The following is a 20887-nucleotide window of genomic DNA, read 5'->3' on the forward strand; positions in this document are numbered from 1 at the left end:
ATTATGACATCAAAATCATTAATAGATAGAGAATTATTCAGACTTCCATGTCCTCTTGTTTCATTTATTCACATGTATTTCTAAAGAAACTTTCTCCTTTCTTCTAGTTAAAAATTTTATTTTTATAAAGTTGTTCAAATTACCCTGCTAATGTCTTTATAATAATCCATAGAATCTGAAGTAGCACCCCCTTTTCATTCCAAACATTGGTTATTTGTATCCTAACTTTTTTTTTCTTGATTGGTCTTGACAAAGTGAAAACAATCAGACATATTATAAACGATCCAATGTCTGGTTTTATTTTCTATTGTATATTTGCTTTATATTTTACTATGTCTTTATTTTGAGCATTTCCTTCCTTCTGTCAAAGTCAAATTTGCTAACTGTTGTTTTTCTATATTAAATTATCTTTTCCGAGGAACGTGGACGCCGAGCTTCCCGGTAAGCCGAGTGCCGGGCGGTAGCGGTCCCTGTTGAAGCCCCCAGTGCCCAGGACCCGAGCTGGACCAGAGCTCATCGTGAAGGCAGCTCTACCGCAAAGATGGTCAAAGTACCTAAAACCCGAAGAACTTTCTGTAAGAAGTGTGGAAAGCATCAGCCTCACAAAGTGACCCAGTATAAGAAGGGTAAGGATTCCCTGTATGCCCAGGGAAAGAGGCGCTATGATTGGAAGCAGAGTGGCTACGGCGGGCAAAGCCAATTTTCCGGAAGAAGGCTAAAACCACAAAGAAGATCGTGATGAGACTTGAATGTGTTGAGCCCAACTGCAGATCCAAGAGGATGCTGGCTCTTAAGAGATGCAAGCATTTTGAACTGGGAGGAAATAAGAAGAGAAAGGGCCAGGTGATCCAGTTCTAAGTTTTGGGAATCTTCTGTTCTTTGAATTTTGAGAGGAAAATGTTGAAGCTGTAGAAAAATTGCCTGTATGAAAATAAATACAGTGATATTCTTACTCAAAAAAATATCTTTTCTGTCATTTTGTTCTAAATTTACTATGAAATCCATGTTAAAGTCTCCATGTAGGACTATAGATTAATTATTCCTTTAGTTCTGTTAGCCTTTGCTTTGTATATTTTGATTATTTCATTAGGTTTATACAAAGTTAGAATTTGTATATATTCCTGGTATTTTGAGACTCTATCCTTATGAAATAATTCTCTTTAAACTCTAATAATGCTTCTATTTTTATGTCTATTTTTGTCATATGATTGCAGTTAGAACAGATTTCTTTTTGTTGGTTTTGGTATTTTTCATATTTTGCCCTTCAATCTGTCATTTTATTTAAAGGGTGTCTCTAGTTTTTTATCAAAACTGAATTTGTTTGTAACTAGGAAACTAAGCTATTTAATGGAATAACTGATATATTTGATTTAAAATCTACCATTGTACAATGTGCGTGCTCTTTGTCTCACCTCTCTTATGTAACTTATTTTCTCTTTTCCTGACCTTTTAAAATTATTTTATTATAACATTTTATAATAACATTATTATATATTATTATAACATTTTACCATTCTTTTAATTTGTTAGTTACACATTCTTTCATTCCTGTTTAATGTTTTCCCTAAAGACTACAACCTGAAGACATGATTTAAAATCCAATATTAATTACTATTTTTATCAAACTTCAAATGATATAAAGAACTTAGACTACTTTAATATCACTCATCCCTTTCTGAATTCTGCATACTTTATATGTATCTATAGATACATATATCTATATATAGATAGATATAGATATATAGATAGATATACATATATCTATATAGATATAGATACATATGTATTTATAGATATATATATATATTTAAGGAAACACTGTTGTTTTTAATGATGATAATGTTTTGTAGTTTTATACTGAGAATATTCATTTAGATTTAACCTTTTTAACAATGTGCACCTCCAAACTGCAATGTGGAATAATTTTCCATAAGCCTAAATACTACTTTTTAAATTTAGTGCAGGCCTGCTGATGATAAATTATCTCATTTTGGTTTTCTAAAAATATATTTAATTCACTTCAATACATGAGGGATAAATTCAATACATCATAGAATTTTAAATTTGCAATTATTTTATTTTTACATTAAATGTATTATTCCCTGTCTTCTTATTCCTTTTTTGTTGTTGTTGAGAAGTTCTCAGTCATATTGTTGTTCTTAATAATATCATGTCTTTTTTTTACTGAACTTCTTTAAAGATTTTCACCTTGCATTTTATTTTCAGCAGTCTTACTACAATGTAACTTGGTTTCAATTTTTTTGTATTTATACTTCCAGAGTTTTTTTTCCTTTTTTTAACATTTCTTATTGATTTATAATCACTTTACAATGTTGTGTCAAGTTCCAGTGTAGAGCACAATTTTTCAGTTATACTTGAACATATATATATTCATTGTCACATTTTTTTCTCTGTGAGCTACCATAAGATCTTGTATATACTTCCCTGTGCTATACAGTATAATCTTGTTTATCTATTCTACAATTTTGAAATCCCAGTCTATCCCTTCCCACTCTCCACCCCCTTGGCAACCACAAGTTTGTATTCTATGTCTATGAATCTATTTCTGTTTTGTATTTATGCTCTGTTTGTGGTTTTGTTTTTTTTTTAGACTCCACATAAAAGTGATATCATATGTTATTTTTCTTTCTCTTTCTGGCTTACTTCACTTAGAGTGAAGACCTCCAGGTCCAACCATGTTGCTGCAAATGGCATTATTTTATTCTTTTTTATGGCCGAGTAGTATTCCAGTGTATAAATATACCACATCTTCTTTATCCAGTCATCTGTTGATGGACATTTAGGCTGTTTCCATGTCTTGGCTATTGTAAATAGTGCTGCTATGAACATTGGGGGTGCAGGTGTCATTTTGATATACTTCCTGAGGTTTATAGTGCTTCTTTTGTTTGTGGATTGAGGTCCTTTGACAGTTTTGGAAAGTTCTCAATCATCACCAATCATTCTTCATATACTTCTTCTTCCTCATTATCTCTAACGTCTCCTTATGTAACATTGATTACACTGGCAAGAATATACAGTAAAAAGAATATATTTCATTCATAATAGAAATAATACCTTAGTCAGCTATTCCAGGTATGGAAAAATTGTTGATTTTTGTTCCTCTATGAACACTTTTATTATAATAATTTGCATGTTGATTCCATAGGGGTTCTTATATCTAAATGCTCATATTACTTACAAAAATGAGTTACTTTTCTTCCAATCAACGTATTTCCTTTTCTCATTGTAATATTTGTGGCAAGGTTACATGACTATATCAATCAGTGATGGCAATAACAAGCATTTTTGCCTTGTACCTTATCTTAAAGGGAAAGTATATTAATTCTCCTCCATTGAATATATTTGCCTTAAGCTTATGGTAGATAATCTTTATCAAATAATGTTCTCATCTATTCATATTTGCATGCAGATTTTAATAATAAACATTTACTAAAAGTTCTGAAATTTTTTATCTGTTTATACAGAGAAAATATGCAATCTTTAAACTCTAGTCAAAAATATGATTCATATTGTTAATTTTTAACATTAAATTGCATTTACATTACTGAGATGAGGCTTTTAACAAACAAAACTAAAACTGTGTCCGTGTGTGTGAGAGCCATAGAGAAAGGAGAGAAAGAGATCACAGATATTCCCGTGTACAATTTCATGCATTTTCTGAGAATTTAAAATATAATGTAACTTTTGGTTTCTCATTACATTTAATCAACTAAATGTGTATTTGGTACTATTTTGTGGAGTAGTCCACAGAGTGCCTGCTATCTTGCCTTTCAGAGAGCTGTAAGAATGCCATTTTCAGACTTTTTCCACTGGTGATGAAACTGTCAAACAAACGTTCACTTTAGCTAGTCGTTAGAAAAAATAAAGTACCTGCAGCATTCAGAAGAAATGTAGAGTAGGGATATATGTATATACCAAAACAGAGAAGTCTCTTAGTTGAATTCAGGCTTATATTTGAAAATGTTTGCCTTCTTAAAATAACACTAGCAGAATATTTCCTTCGTATTAAAAAAGGACATTTATTTCTTCTCCTCATACCTTCCTTCCATTTCTCTCAATCACAATGCATTTCAGTAGTCTGTGATTTCTTAGATTATTTTTAAGAAATAAAGACTGTACAAAACTATCACTGTGCCCTTCAGGTATTACAAATCACAAAATTCCAGCAGAAACAATTGTAAGTGGTCGGTCCCACAATCTAACTGCTAAAGCCCATGGTAATACAGTGTACCAAATTGTAGCTGGCTCACTTCACAAAGGCACATTTCTAGGGCTTCTAATAACTGAACTAAACAAGAACATTTCTTTAATCATACAGAAGATGTAAAAACAATGCTAGAGAGAAAAAAGGTAAAAGCATAAAGAAAAATATCAGATATTTAATAAGACAGCAGTCAGAATAGAAAGATTAATCCAGACTTCCTGATATAGATGAAGCAGAAGCAGCAGCCACCTACAACAGAACAAATTAAGAATAGTTCCAAGGACTTATCTGCCTCCAAATTTTGGATAGAATGATCTGTAATGATACTTAAACTCCATTATGGTAAGGTTATTCCTTTTAGTTAAGACATTGGCTTCACAGAAAGGCTTAAGAAAATGTATTTCTCCTTTGCGGGATGGACCAACCTGTTGGCACAGATTTGTTCTTCAGGTGAGCTATACTTGAGCTCACTCAAGTAGAGGTGGTACTTGGTAAACATGAAATTGAGACATAAAAATTCCTTTTATGTACTGCTTTGACCCTTCTGTGCTGGATGATCACATCTAGGTTTCTCATCCTCAGCCCATAAGGGCTGGCACCCTTTCCTGTAGTCAAATCTTGATAGACCATGACCCATTCAAAGATTACCTGTCATATACTTACACCATCAGAACTTACTAAGTGCTGGATATTTTATTCCTTTAGTATATACATATTTTTTCATTTCAAGTAACTTCAGACTTTCAAAAATGTTATAAAATATCCCATTATATCCTTTGCCCAGTTTCCCCTAATGTTAACATCTTATATTATCATGGTAGAACGATCAAAAATGGGAAAGTAACATTTGTATTGTATATCATTAACTAAACCATCGACCTTATTAGTCAGTTTTCCACTGATATCCCTTTTCTGTTCCACATTATAGTGTTATTTCTCGTTCATCTCTTCCAGTCTGCAACAGGTCCTCATTGTTTCCTTATCTTTAATGACCTTGAGACTACTGAAAATCCTAGTTAGTTACTTTACAGAATGACCTCAATTCAGGTTTTTCTGGTGTTTTCCCAAGATTGCAGTGAGGTTATGGATTTGGGTGAAAAAAACACCAAACACAGAAATGATGTGTCCTTTTCACTGTTTGTATCAACAACAACAACAACAACAACAACAACAACAACAACAACAACAGCCACTAATTGTTCTGCAAAATTTGCTGCTTAACCCAATACAAGGCCTTAAATTAAATAGATAAAACCTTTACATTAAAATCAGCGCACAGATACTTTTCCTCACCTTGTTCTTTTTTATATTGGGTTGAAAAATGAACATTTAGAGTTCTAATAATTATAATTCTGCCCCTGCCTTCTGTTTTTAATGGCCTGTGTAATTGATTACATCTGGCTCTCCCATATAATCCAGAATAGACTCCCTATATCAAGGTCAATTGATTAGTAACTTGAATTACATCTCTGAATTCCTTTTGTCATGAAATGTAACATATTTACAGGACTAACACCAGAGGACACAGGGCATGGAGGCCATAATTCTCCCTACTGTGGAAGATCCAATATTTTATAGTTCAGTTCTCCCCAAATTGATGTGAGATCCAATATAACCCCAAATAAAATTCTTGCCAGCTTTGTAATTTTTTTTTAAAAACTTGAGAAACTGATTCTAAACTTTACTCTGAAATAGAAAGAACCTAGAATATATTCTAGAATAGCCATTACAATTTTGAAATAGAAGAAAGAAGTTGGGAAGCTTACCTTACCTGACTTCAAGACTTACTACAAAGCTACAGCAAATAAGTAAGTGTGGCACTGGCATAAAAACAGACAAATAGATCAACAGAACAGAACTGAAAATTCAAAAAGATACATACGTGTATGGTCAACTATTTTTTTTAAAATGATACTGAGGTAATTCAATGGGAGAAAAGGCTTTTTAACAAATGGACATCCATATGCAAACAATTAAAATAAAATAACCTTAACCTTACTTCACACTACACAAAAAACTGATTTTAAATGGAACATAGACCTAAAGGTAAAGCTAAAATGATAAAACTTCTAAAAAAAAAAAATGAGAAAATTTATGTGGCCTTAGGCTAAGTGAAGATTGTAAAACAAAGAATATATAAATTGGAATACATCAAAATTTAAAATGTCTTATGTTTGAAAGACTTTCAAGAATAAAGAAGCAAACAGATTAAGAACAAAATTGCAAAGATTTTTATCTGGTCAAAGTTTTGTATGCAGAATATATATCAAAAAGCCCTTACAACTCAGTAATAAGATAAAAACACTGATTTCTAAAACTGGGCAAGAAATTTTAACAGAAATGTAACCAAAGAAGATATATTCATGATACATACAAAGCACATTAGCAAATTGTAAATTAAAAATTAAATATAATACCACTACATACCCTAAAATGGCTAAGCATAATGGCTGACAACATTAAGTTTATGTGAGGACGTGGAGCAATGGTAACTCTTACTTATTGATGATGGAAAAAAAAGGCCACAGCTCATTTGGCAAAGATTTGGCAGTTTCTTATAAAGTCAAAACAAAAAATTACCAACAATACAGTAATCCTGCTCTTAGGTATTTATTTACACAGGAGAAATAAAAACATACATCCATAGGAAACTTGTACATCACTATCCATGGCAGCTTTTTCCATACCAGTCAAATACTGGAACAACTCAAATGTCCATCAACTGGTGAGTGTACGCAAAGACTGTTGCATATCAATACAGTGGAATACTCCTTAGAATTAAAAACGAATGTGCCACTGATACACTTAACAAGATGGATGAATCTCAACATTATTATGCTGAATAAAAGACATCAGGCACAAAAGCCTACATCTTGTAAGCTTTTATTGATATGAAATTCTATAAAATGGAACACTACATGACAGATCAACAATTCCCAAGGGATATGGATGGGAGGCAGGGACTGAATGAAATCACCATGGAAATATTTCTGGCAATAGAAATACCTCATATCTAGATTGTAGTGGTGGATACAGGTATGAATATATTTGTCAAAGGTCATCAAACTGTAAACTTAAATGGATGAATGTTATTATATGTAAATTACACTTCAAAAAGCTCATTTAAAAAGTACTTGTATAATTCAAGAAAAAAACCAATAAATTTAATACATTTGCAAAATATCTGCTTAGCTAATTTGCTATTTCCTATCTCTTCCATCTTAATTTGCCTCTCAAATAAGGGATCCATTTTACTTGCTCCCTCACACCCTCTAAAACACATACACAGTGGTGGTGCCCTCCAGGAGCCACATCACTTCAGCTTTTCAGGAGGTAACTTTGTATTAGCTAAAGAAGGAAGCCCCATCGGGATTACCCTTCTTTAGGCCCAACAGATGAATGCAATTTTGCATGAGTCATTGAGAAAGAAAGCTCAGATCTCAGATCAATATCCCTCCCAGGATCAAAGCTTCTGAGATACAAGGGTCAGGTGGGTTCATTAAATTTAGGCAATCAGGTTTTGCTTACTGCTTCTCTGCAATCAGTATTTTTCTCTCCCTTACACAGAGTACGAAAACTACAATTTGTCTCCCACCCCATATATTTACAGATATAAAACCCCTGAAATCCTGGATCATATGATTTTATAAAGATCATCTAACAGAATGAGTATTTTGTCTCAAGTTTTACCAATCTCCAAAGGGTATATATTTTTAATCTAGCAAAGCCTTCTTTATCAAAGAAGAAAATGAACTTGATTCTCAAGTGAGGTATTCCTTATTAAAGCTAAAACCAGCCCTGCAGGCAGTATTTGAAACTTGATAATTAGACTCACTCATTATCAGGACATTTCTCAGTTTACCAAATGTACCACGTAGGAGCTTGATATGTCTCTACATACGGAAATCTGAAAGTGCACATAGAGATCATCTCTGCTTAGCCTGAGTGCATAAATAATTGTTCTGAATTACAGATGGTCCCAATAAGGCATGGGAAAATATCAGTTGCCCGAGAAGAGGGGATGTGATTGCAAAATAATAGTAATCTCTTACATGTGTGCTGTACTTCTAATGCACAAAGTAGTTTTCTTAATTTTATCTTGTTTCATAATCTCAATGACTGTAGTGAAGAATTAAAGCTAAAAGAAGTGACTTTTGTACGTTTAAACAACTAGCAAACGGAAAAGTTAGATTTTATCTCTTCAGCTGTTCAAATTAAATACAATTTGGACCGTGGGAGTTGTTCCATAAATATGTTAAGTGCTTAGGACTTAAACCCACAAATTCCAACTCCTAACCCTCTATACCACCATGCCACCACTCTATCCTGCTGCTTCTATATATTTGCCTGAGAGCAAATGTAAAGTTTGAGGTAAGAGTATTAAACATTAAATCAAAAATGGAATGCAAAGAATAAACTTGGATTTTTCCACCAAATTGTGAAAAACCTGCAAAATGTATGTCTTCTAAATATGTATGGAAATTTTGTTACAGTTCTTCTATTCATGAAGGTATAAAGGGAATCTATAATGTCCAGGTATGTGTTTACCTCTGGGTGATTAACAAGGAGCATAACCAACTCCTACTTGTATTCTGTCAGACAATAACTAGTTGTGGACACATTACAGTTATGGTAGAAAATGTTGTACCTCCTGTCTTTCTCCAAATTGTTAGAAACGGATTGGGTCCCAAACTATACACAGGTATGACATGCATTTAGCAAGATACCTGAATTGAAGGGAAAACATTTTCATAACAGTCAACCTCATGGCCCAACCAGTCTATGTAGAATTCCTTTCAGCAAAGATAGCCCAGGATATTTTGGGAGATGTGTGATGTTCGCCCTCTAGGACATGGTCAAAAAAATTAGTACTTAGGAAGTGTAAGAAAAAATACTAGAAACAGAGTCCAACATCTATAATAATCAAAGAAATGTAACTGTTAAGAATTGGATATCACATTTTGTTTACTACATTGGCAATTTAAAAAATTATTAATGCCGAGTGTTATTGGATTGCTTATCTCCCACTCTTCCTCTTTCCATGTAGGGAAACTTCCCTGGGTTAATGCTATTGGACTATTGCCTTACCCCTTACTTACTACTCTGAGGAATGAGGTACTTGGTTGAAAAGTAAGTGCTATTGGTATGTTTCTTGAATGTGTGGGTCTAATATACTAAAAATAATAAGCACTGGGGGCTTACTCCATTTTTTCTTCCCACTTTTCTCTAGACCTGATGTTAGTAATACAGCTGTCCCTTAGTATCCATGGACGATTGGTTCCAGGCCCTCCTCGGATACCAAAATCCAGGGATGCTCAAGTCCCTTATATGAAATAGTGTAGTACAATCAACACTCCATATTCACAGGTTCTGCACCTGCAGATACGGAAGGTTGACTATGCTGTTCTGCAGACTTGAAACTTTCCAGTGCATAGGTTTGTCTCATAGATGAGACTTGGGGTTTAAATGCATATGGAACTTTAAAAAAAATTTAGCCCTAAATACAAAATAGTGTTCTCTAGATGCATAAATAACAAAGGTTAAAAAAAAAAAGTTTATCTCCATTTTTCTGACTTCCATGTCTATCCCTCAATTTGTTCCAAACTTAGTTAAGAAACTGAATTATTATTTATTGATCCCACTAAATCACGTAAATCTCATAAATGGACCAGGAAGCTTGAGATACATATAAATAATAGAATTTGGGGAACATAATAACACATATATAGGTCTTTTTGTGTGGCCAGGGCATGTAGCTATAAAGCTAAATCTTAAATTTTATAAGTTTGGGTAAGTATATGTCTTTGATTTGGCTACTTTAGTTTCTTTTAAATGACATTTTTAAAAACAGGATTACATCTTCCTAGAGAGAATATTTTCCTTCCTATTATGTTTCTCAGCCAGATGTATGTCATTAGGTTAGATTTTTGGTCTACAGAATATAAATTCTGACATTTATGAAGAGTCAAAGCTGGACTAATGATACACACTGTGGCTTTACACACAGAAATGTGGTGGACTTTTCCTACACAACAATAAAAACACTGGAAGCCTATCTATTTATACATTGGAAAAACGCCATTTGAAACAAGGTAGAGAAAAGCTCAAACATAAGTAATCACAAATCCATTTGTCAAGCGATCATTCAAGAAAGCTTACACCTGGGATGAAACACTTAAGAATGAAGCTTTTCCTTCTTCTAGTATAGGAAAGGTGGCATAAACTCCTTTCTCCGTGCTCCTCCTCCCTAGGTATAACTATAAATCCTGTAAATAACACAAGTGACAACCAAAGGAAAATATGAAAGGTGGAAAGAGAAAGGCAAATTGTTTAGAGACCTCAGGCCTAAAGGGAAAACACAGAGGGAGGGCATCTTACAAGACCCCACTTTAACTAAGGCCCAGTCACCTTCCAGCAAAAGAAGGCGACCAAAGTAGGCTCCTGCTTCCTGGATGGAATGGGAATCCAGCTGACAGTAAGTGGCCAGGGGAAGTAACCACCTTCTCAAACAGGCCTGAGATACCGGGCAGCTGGAGGGCACTCCTAACCAAGTGGAAATACAGCACTGGCGAGAGGGATCCATCACAAGAAGCATCCCAACCCAGGAAGTGCTCTCTTTCCCCTACAAGGCCTGAGTGAAACTCCTCCACCCCGAGAAATAGCAGGCTGCAGGGCTGGCAGACAAATCAGCAAGAAGGACTCTGCCAAAACCAAGTTCCCTGCCTCTTTGTGCCTACTGGCTTAAGACTTGCCTTCCCCAAGCAGAGACACCAAGCAGCCAGGAAGCAGCATGGAGGGAGAACTTGACACAACAAGCACCTGACCCTGAAAGCCAAAGACCGTCCTCCCCCACCAGGCTGCCCATTTAGGCAGCACAGCACCAGCAGGGGCCAGAGGAAATCACAGCAGCAACGATAAGCCGAGCAGACCAAAATAGTACCACAGGGCTCTAGTAACTAAATTGTCACTGGAACCAGAGACCACAAAAGTAGGCTAAGACCTGCATGCTGAACTAAACGGGGTGAATGCCTGACAAAATTTGAGATTTTAAATAGAACACAGAATTTCCTAGTAGATAGAATATGCAGGATACAATTGAAAATCATCCACCATATCAAGAACCAGAAGTCACAACGTGGATGAGAAAAGACAATCCACTGATGCTAACGCTAAGATGTGTCAGATACTGAAACTGTCAAACTATTTTTAAAGCAGACATAAAGTTCTTCAACAGGCAATTACAAATTCTCTTAAAATGAAAAAAGAAAATCTCAGCAAAGAAACACATATTATAAAAAAGAGCCATATAAAATTATAGAACTTAAAAACATAACAGGCTTTTTCGTAATCACCAAGAACTGGAAGCAACCAAAATGTCCTTCAAGAGGTGAATGGAATGTGTGAAATCTAAGAAAAATGGCACAAATGAACTTACTTACAAAACAGAAATAGACTCACAGACATAGAAAACAAACTTACGGTTACCAAATGGAAAGCAAAGGGTAGGGATAAATTAGGAGTTTGGGATCAGCAGATACACACTACAATGCATAAAATAAACAAGGTCCTATGATATAGCACAGGGAACTACATTCAGTACCTTGTAATAGCGTATAATGAAAAAGAATATGTATGTGTGTGTGTATGTGTGTATATATATACACAAATATGACTGAATCACTATGCTGTACACCAGAAACTAAGACAACAATGTAAATCAACTATACTTCAATTTAAAAAAGAGGTGAATGGATAAGCAAACTGTAGTACATCCTTACAGTGGAATCTTACCCAACAGTACAAAAAAAATGACCCATTAAGTCATAAAATGACATGTATAAAACTTCAATATTTTTAAAGGGAAGAAGCCAATCTGAAAAGAGTATATACTGTATAATTACAATTATATCATATTCTGGAAAAGGCAAAGTACACACAAGTTAAAAAGAGCAATGGTTGCCAGGAGCTCAGGTAAAAGGGGGAGGATTGAATAGGGAAACCACAAGAGATTTTTTTAGGGTAGTGAAACTATTCTAATGCCAGAATGGTAGATAAAAGACATTAAGCATATGTCAAAGCTCATTAAACTTCACAGCCTAAAGAGTGAACATTGTGACTGTCCAAGTAGCCTGCTTTATTTTTAGTGGTTCCCAAAAATTGAGGGTGTGCCAAGACGTGTCAGTGTCCCACAGGGGAGGATCTCAGTCAGTACCTAGATTCAGGCTGATTGGACACCTGATCCTCAGGCAGCGGTTTTTAAAGTATGCAAATGTATACAATCCCACGGGACTGCAGGTGTAAGCCCCACTGGCTACGAGAGCCAGGCGATCTAGAGGTGTTCCCCGGGCAGCAGTCACAAAAATTGGGGCACCAGATAAGGGGCCAAGCTCCTTTCTGGGAGATACCAGCAAGGTGAAATGAGACAAAGGGAGACTGCAAAGATGGCGTCCACTGGCCTCCATCCCTTGAGAGCACCTCAGTAGGACATTAGATGTGTGCCAAACCAGATGCCTGCCCCTCAGGCCAAAGCTCTAGGATCAGAAAATAGACCTCTTTCACAGAATGACTTGAGGTGTGTTTCAGTCCCTGTGCAGTGCTCTGAGGGTGGCAGCCAGCCAAGAACTGTCTTTCTGATTGTTACAGTCTTGTGGGAATGCACGTGCCCCTGGCCTCCAGAGCCAGGTGATCAGGCGCATCCCCTAGGCAGCAGCCACAAGAACTAGAGCATCAAATACATGTAAAAGCTCTCCCCTGAAAGATGCTGGTGCTGGAGCCTGGCAGAGGGAGAATATGAAGACAGCACCCTCCCTCCTAGGCCTCTGGAAAGGATTACAGTCAGTCCTTAAATGTGTGTTTATTAAAAGCCTGCCCCTCAGGCTGCAGCTATAAAGATAATCTAATAGGCCTCTTTCAACAGAAAGATGGGGCTCACTGGACTGTTGCCTCTTGCTGTGCGTTGGGGTGGTAGCCCTTTAAGAACTCTCTCTCTGTTGGTTACAGTCCTGTGGGACCGGTGAACATAAGCCCTCTTGGCCACTAGAACCAGGCAATCTAGACGTGTCACCTGGGTGGCAGCCATAGAATTTGGGATACCAAAAGAGGGCATGGGCTCCTTTCTGGGAGATACCAGTGAGCTGGAGTGATACAGGGAGAGAGGGAAGACAGGACCTGCCAGCCTCCATCTCCAGAGAGTAATTTAGTAGGCACCTGGATGGATTTAAAATTAGATGCCTGTCTTTCAGGCTGATACTTTAAGATAATCAAATAAGCCTTTTTCACATAAAGTCTGGGTTCCTCTCAATCAGTTGCCTCTGCACTGGTCCCTGGGACCAGTGAGTCTGAGCACACAAGCCCTTTAAGAGCGGTTTCTCAGTTTGCAATACCCTTGTGGGTCTTGCTGATGCATGGCCTGTTGGTTTTCAAAGCTAAGTGTTTGGGGATCTCACCTCTCAGATGCAGGTTCTAAAAGTTGGGGTGCCCAATGTGGAGTAAAAACCCTTTGCTTCCCAGGGAAAAGATCCAGGTTTTCAGTTGCCTCCTGATTGTGGGTCATCATGCCAGGAGTAAGGTTTATGGTGAGATTGTACCCCAGCCTCCACTACCTGTTTCGATGTTTTGTGTTTTTTTTCCCCTCCTTTGCCTGATGTGTATGTGCTAGTTTTTAGGGCTTTTTTTTTTTAAGACAAAAATATGCTATTTATACCTGTCAATTTGGTGTGTCTGTGTGTGCTGATAAGTTCAGGATATTCCAATGTCACCATCTTGAACCAGAAACCTTATTCACTGTTACTTTTTGCAACCTTCTCCCAGTGGATAGTGAGTAGTTTCAAGAAAAGAATAAAAAATATTTACAAAGGACCTATGGAAAAGTGCTGAAAATTTCCCATGCTTGGCTTCTCAATATGATTTTAAGAAGGCATGGCTTTTAGGCACAAGTACATGTGCATGAAAATAAAAAAAAATAGACTGAATTGAGAAGCAGAAAAATAAAGACATAAATAGCATAGAAAACAATACAAAGAGATACAAAATGTAGTCTCAATAGTTTAAAAAAACCCCTAAATATGCAATATAGAGGCAAATCTAATATTATCTCTTTTACCCTGCATTCTGCAAAATTATAAATGAGGATAAAACAAAATGAAGTGTAAATAAGTAAATGAACGCAGAAAATGGAGATCAAGACTATTAAGTTTAGGTGCTCCAAAGAGGGGACAAGAACATGTGAAAGGAAAAACCAAATACTGGGAATAAAATTTTCTGAACCTAAAGAAAATGCTTAAGAATAGAAAGAAAAATATTAACTTGTTATGGATAAATTAAAGAGAATAGGCCTGTACCTAGACAACAAACTAGTAACATTTTGATTTTGAATATGGAAAAAATATCTTCATGTATTGAAGAAAGCAGTATCAATTTACTCTCCCAGATGTACCAACCCGACTTTTATTCCTTTCTTAAGACAATGATATAAACAGAGATTTCCAAACCATTACCTGACCCTACTATGTTGCCTAGAAACACAAAAATTAGCTAAAATATGCAAAATCCTGCTGTGAAAATTGGGCAAAGATGCCCTTCAAATGACATAAACTACAAGAAATTTTTCTTTGAAATAGGTAAAGAAGGCCTAACTAAAACATAAGAAATTTCATCTATTCAAATCCTATCTCTGGAAAAAGTGTGGGATCACAAGAATTGGGTTAATCCTGGAAAAACAACACAGACACCCCCAATATTAAGACATGAAGTTTGGCATTTTACAAGTTGGAAGATACGCTCCTGGAACCTCCTTAGGTTTGCAGAAACTTATCAGAAACAGCTACTCCCGAGACCTTTAAAGGTATCTCCCTAGCATAGTTGTTTCTTGATATGGTGAACATCTTCCTAAGAGATAGAAGTATTTGTGTTTTCTGTTTTGCTTATTTGTTTTTGTTTATTTAATTCCTCTCCTCTCATTTTTAATTATGAAAATTTTCAGTAAGAAAAGTTTAAAAGATTTTACAGACAACCATTGTATGACCCGCCTGGATTCTACAATTACCATTTTACTGTAAGTTCTTTCGATTTTTATTATTAAGGTATACTTTAAATACAGTAAAGTTCACTCATTATGGTGTACAGTTATGGCAGCTTTATCAAACACTTACAATTGTATAACTACCACAATAATCAAGCTATAGAATATTTTATCTCCCAAATTCCCCCATAAAGCCTTTGTATTCAATTCCTCCCCCACCCTCAGATTCTGGCAATCATTGATCTATTTTCTATCCCTAGGGTTACCAGATTTAGTAAACGTAAATACAAACTTAGGGAATACTTATAATATCATTTCACTGTTTATGTAAAATTCAGATATAACTGATTTCCTGTATTTTACCCAGCAATGTATCTGTATATATAGTTACGGTGCCCTACTTAAAATTGTATTACCAACCCCAAACATCATACATTTTATTTTGTTTTCTTCTAAAACTTTTATAGTTTTTCATTGTACAACTGGGGCTATGATCCATTTTGAGCTAATTTTTGGTTTTTGAATAAGGTATGAGGCATATGTCAAAGTTCCTTTTTTTCTTTTGAAGTCCAACTGTTTCAGCACATTTTCTTGAAAAGTTTATATTTTCTCCTTTTAACTACCTTTATACCTTTTTCAGAAATCAAATGGCCATATCTGTGTGGGTTTATTTCTGATTTCTCTACAGTTTGTTTCATTGATGTGTGTGTGTTTGCCAATAACACACTATTTTGATTACTTTAGCTTTATGGAGAGTCTTGCAATCAAGTGTTCTTCAGAACCGTTTTGGCTATTCTAGTAAAAGTTACTAGTCTTTACATATGAATTGCAGAATTAGTTTTCAATTTCTAGACAAAGATCTTGCTGGGATTTTGATTGACATTAATTTGACTCTGTGAATCAATTCAGGAATTGCTAATATCACCAGAACAGTAAGTCTTCAAATCCATGAACAAGGTATATCTCTATATTTATTGAGGTCTTTAAAACCATTTCTTAATGTATCAGGGTTTTCTCTGGTATTGTGGGCAGTAGCACCAGGAATAAAAATGGACAATGAATTATAACATATCTGAAATGGAAGTCAAGCTAAAGAGAAAACTAGATGCAGAAAGCTGATTCCTGAAATAAAATCTGTAGAAAAACAAAATTACTATACCAGAGCTGCTCATTGCATTAGCATCTTACCTCTACCATCAGGATACTGAATCATCGGACTAATAACAGAAACTTATTTTAATCAACTTTTAAGTTAAAGATGTTAGCAAAGGATTCTATGAGTTTCCTAGAGACTAATGAGGGAATCTAAGAAGAATCCACCCACACTTTTGGACAAATATCAGGCCACATTCAAATTTGCAACAGAAAGAACTAACAAGTTGGCCAAAAGATTTTTCAGAATAATACAAGGAAATAAAAGTAATGCTACAGAGATAAAGAAGAACACTTTGTTAAAGTGATTGCTAAAACAAGAGGAAATTTTAGCCAGCATCTGCACTGTGCTCACAGAAAGAAACAAACAGAAATTGCATAGAGGAGATGAAACCTATGCTGATGAAATAAAAGATTACAATGAAGGAGATAGGGAGTTTAATAAAAAAAAAAAGTGTAGAGGAAAATGAATACTACAACATATTTCAAAAAAGCATTACAAGCAAGGATGATTATTACACCATAAATTAGTTATGTGAACGGTGCCTAACACATTTTCCTGAGACTGCACAGAAGAACAAGGCAAACAATAAAGAGAACAAAATGATAAGACAGGTGATAATAGTATCCAGAAGATGGATTATTAAGAACAAATTCACAGATAACTATTTCCCAAAATAGATTTGAAATATGGAAAATAAGTAGATATTTAACATTTTAAATGAAGAAAGATCTGAAATGGCAGATGGAAAAGAGTAACTGATACAAATAAATGGGAACATTGAAGGGAGGAGGGAGGAAATGCAGACGACTACTTTGTAGATGTTTACTCAGAGCATGCTAATATGTGGATTCACTCTACAAAAATTAGAGTTATGAATTCTGTTTCCAAACAATAGGAAGATCAAACATAAAGATGAATTTGATCATTCAACATAAAAAAAGGAATAGAATAAAATAATGAAGGAGAAAACACAAAATAAAATGGTAGAGATAAAGCCAACTATATCGGTATTTACATAAATTTTAACTGGTTAAAATTATCTATTGCAATACAGAGATCCTCAAATTAGACTTTTTAAAAGCCCAAGTTCATAAGAGTGGCATCTTCATAAGATGGCAAAAAGAGTGGAAAATAAATGAATAAAAATTTTACATCAGGTAACTGTTACAATAAAAGCAAGTGTAGACAAAATAGGTTTCACTACAGGAAGCATTAAGTGGGACATGGACAAAGTAAGATATCAGATATTGGTAAAGAAAAATAAACTACAATATATATAAAAGTCATGAACATTAATTTACATATCCAACATATTTTTGTTAAAGTAAGACAAATACTGACTGAGTCTCAAAGGTGAATTTGCAAAATATGCAATAATTCAAGCAGATCTTTCTCAGAAAGCAATAAATCAAATAAGAAAGTTTATAGAAGATTTCAATAACCAAATTAACCAATATACTGGGGAAAAAGCATAATCTTTATTTGAAGGTAGGGTGAAAACATATTTGGAATATTTACATGAATTGACGAAGAATGTCTTAACTAATTAAAATAATCACATTGTACCAACCATGTCCACACATCACATTTCAGCAAATTTAGAAATCATTTTTTAAAAGGTAGTCCTTAAATTCCATACAACTTAGAAATTAAGAAAAAAGACAGTTCTAAAATATCTCTGGTTAAAGAGAAATTGAAGAAAAAATGTAGAAAAAATAGAAATAAATGATAATAAAAACACTACCTGTGAGATGTAGCCAATGTAATCTTAAGAAAGTAATGTTCCTGAGTATGGGAGATTAAAAAGAAATGAATTAGGTATTGAAATACAAAACTAGAAAGAGAACTGCTAAATGAATTAATAAATATAAAAGGTCAAAATGAGAAGATAAAAAAGCAGTAGAAATTATCCATAGAACAAAAATTTAGTTATTTCAGAAAACTAATTAAACATATAAACACAGACAAGTATAATCAAAGGAAGAGAGAAGGTAAAATATAAAAACATCAGAAGACTACTATGTATGTATTTATGCCAATACATTTGCACACATAAAGTGGACAACAACTTAGAAATATAAAATTATACCAAAATTTCCAAATAATAATAAGAAAACCTGAATAGATCAATAAACTATAAAATAAATAAATTTTTGAAAGTAGACCTTTCACTACCATTTCATGTCCTTCTATGAGGTAGTCAAACAAAAACATCAAGGAACATAAAACTTTCACCTTAGGCACAGCGTTCCAGAACTTAGGAAATAAGAGAAGACTATGACCTACTTTTAGGTGGTTAGCATAATCCGGATGCCAAGGATCTAGCACAATAAGTGCATTATATACCATTATTGATCAAACTCATGTATAAGTATAAAGGCCAAAAATCCTAAATGAAATATTAGCAAACTGATTTCAGGAAAGTTTTGAAATAATCAAGTAAAACTAAGTAAGCTGTATTTTAGAATGTCACATGGATTTGATAATCTATCTCTATAATTCACTTCTTTAATAGATTTAAAGGAAAAATGTTAACATCTCACTGACATGAAAAAGGACTTGAAATTCAATGCACCATCATTTTCAACTGTCTAGCAAAATAAAGATAAAGGAAAACTTCCTGAATTAAGGGTAACTACAAAAAAAAAAAAAAACTGAAAAAAATATTTCCGGTAAAACTTTGGAAGAATTTTTAATGAAGTCATGAACAAATTAAAGATATTATGACTCCTATTAAGCATTATAATGATGGTCTAATGATAGCCAACACAATAAGCAAGTAGACATAAACAGAAAGTGCAATGATTAGAAAAGAACAGCTAAAACCTCACAATTTGAAAATTTTATCTATCTTGCTAGTTTTCTGGGAAGACATGTTATTACAAATAAAGAGTGGCCAAATAACAGAAATAAAAAAAAACATATTGGATAGGCTCAATGATGGGGTGGGTGTGACAGATGATAAAATCAGTGAATCTAAAGACAGAACAATAAAATTCAACCAATCTAAATAACAGAAAAATGCTAAAAAAAAAAAAAAAAAAAAAAAGGAATAGAGCCTCAGTGATCTATGAAACAAAAGATTATATCATCAGAGTGCCAGAAGGAGAGGAGAAAAAGAGTGGAACTAAAGGAATACTCAAATAAATAACAGCTGAAAACTTCCCAAATTTGATGGCAGACAAAAACTTACAGGTTCATAAAGATGAGTAATTATCAAACAGAATACATCCAAAGAAATTCCTGCCAAAACATATCACAATTAAAATTCTGAAAACTAAAATCAAAGAAAAAAATTTTGAAAGTAGCCAGAGAAAAACAACACATAAACTGTAGGAAAACACCAATTCAAGTGACAGCACATTTCTCATTTGAGACCATGGAGGCCAGAAGGAAGCTACAAAAAATATTTCAAGTGCTGAAAGAATTGTCCACCACTTTTAAGAATGAAGGGACTATAGAAACATCCCCATATGAAATGAAATGAAAAAAAGTTGTCCTAGTAGATCCTTTTTTATTATCGGATTTACTGACATATATCTCTGACAAATAAAATAGTGTACATTCAGTATATACAAAGTAATGATTTCACATACATATGCTTTGTCAAATTATTACTGTAATCTTGTTAATTAACACTTCCATCACCTTACACAGTTACCTTTTATTTTTTGTATGTGTGGTGAGAACGCTTAATGTTTACTCTTTTAGGAAACTTAAGTACACAACACAGTATTATTAACTACAGTCATCACACTGTACATTAAATCTTCAGAACTTATTCAACTCATAACTGAAGGCTTGTAACATTTGACCAGCATCAACCCATCTTCTCCACCCTCCAGTCCTTAGTAGTCACCATTCTGCTCTCTGTTTAGTAGATCTATTGTTAGAGAGATGGCTAAAGGAAGTTCTTAAAACAGAAAGGTAATGATACAAGTAAAACACCTGGAGCATCAGGAAAAAAGAAGAAACAATAGAAAGAGAAGAAATATGGGTATATAATATCTTTGCTTATGAGCCTTATAAACTATATTTGATGACTAAAAAATTATAACAATGTGTAATATTCAAGGAAATGGTATTTTTAAGGGGGGAAGGTTAAGTAATCTGAATGAAAGTAAATAATCCACCTTTCACTTGAAGTGGCAAAAAGCTGATACCAGTGGATGATGAAAAATCACATATGCGTATTGTAAGACCCAGAGCAATTATTACAAAAACTATGTGCAAAGAGAAAAACTATGTGTTTTATTAAAAACACCATAAATATATCAATATGGAATCCTAAAAATAGTGTTCAAATAACCCATTGAAGGGCAAGAAAAGAAAAACACAGGTACAAGAACCAGAGGAAAAAACAAATAATAAAATGACAGAGTTAATAAGCACTTAAATGTAAATGGTCTAAATCAATCAATCAAAAGCTAGAGATTGGTAGAGTAGATCAATAAAAATGACCAGAATTTATGCTATTCACAAGACA

General features: G+C 34.2%; 1 pseudogene; it reads left to right on the plus strand.

Moving 5' to 3' along the window:
• The first annotated feature begins 422 nt into the window (after window positions 1-422).
• Window positions 423-932, plus strand: LOC102524139 (annotated as a pseudogene).
• Window positions 933-20887: the final 19955 nt, after the last annotated feature.

Source organism: Camelus ferus, chromosome X, assembly GCF_009834535.1.
Source record: "Camelus ferus isolate YT-003-E chromosome X, BCGSAC_Cfer_1.0, whole genome shotgun sequence".
Lineage (NCBI taxonomy): Eukaryota > Metazoa > Chordata > Mammalia > Artiodactyla > Camelidae > Camelus > Camelus ferus.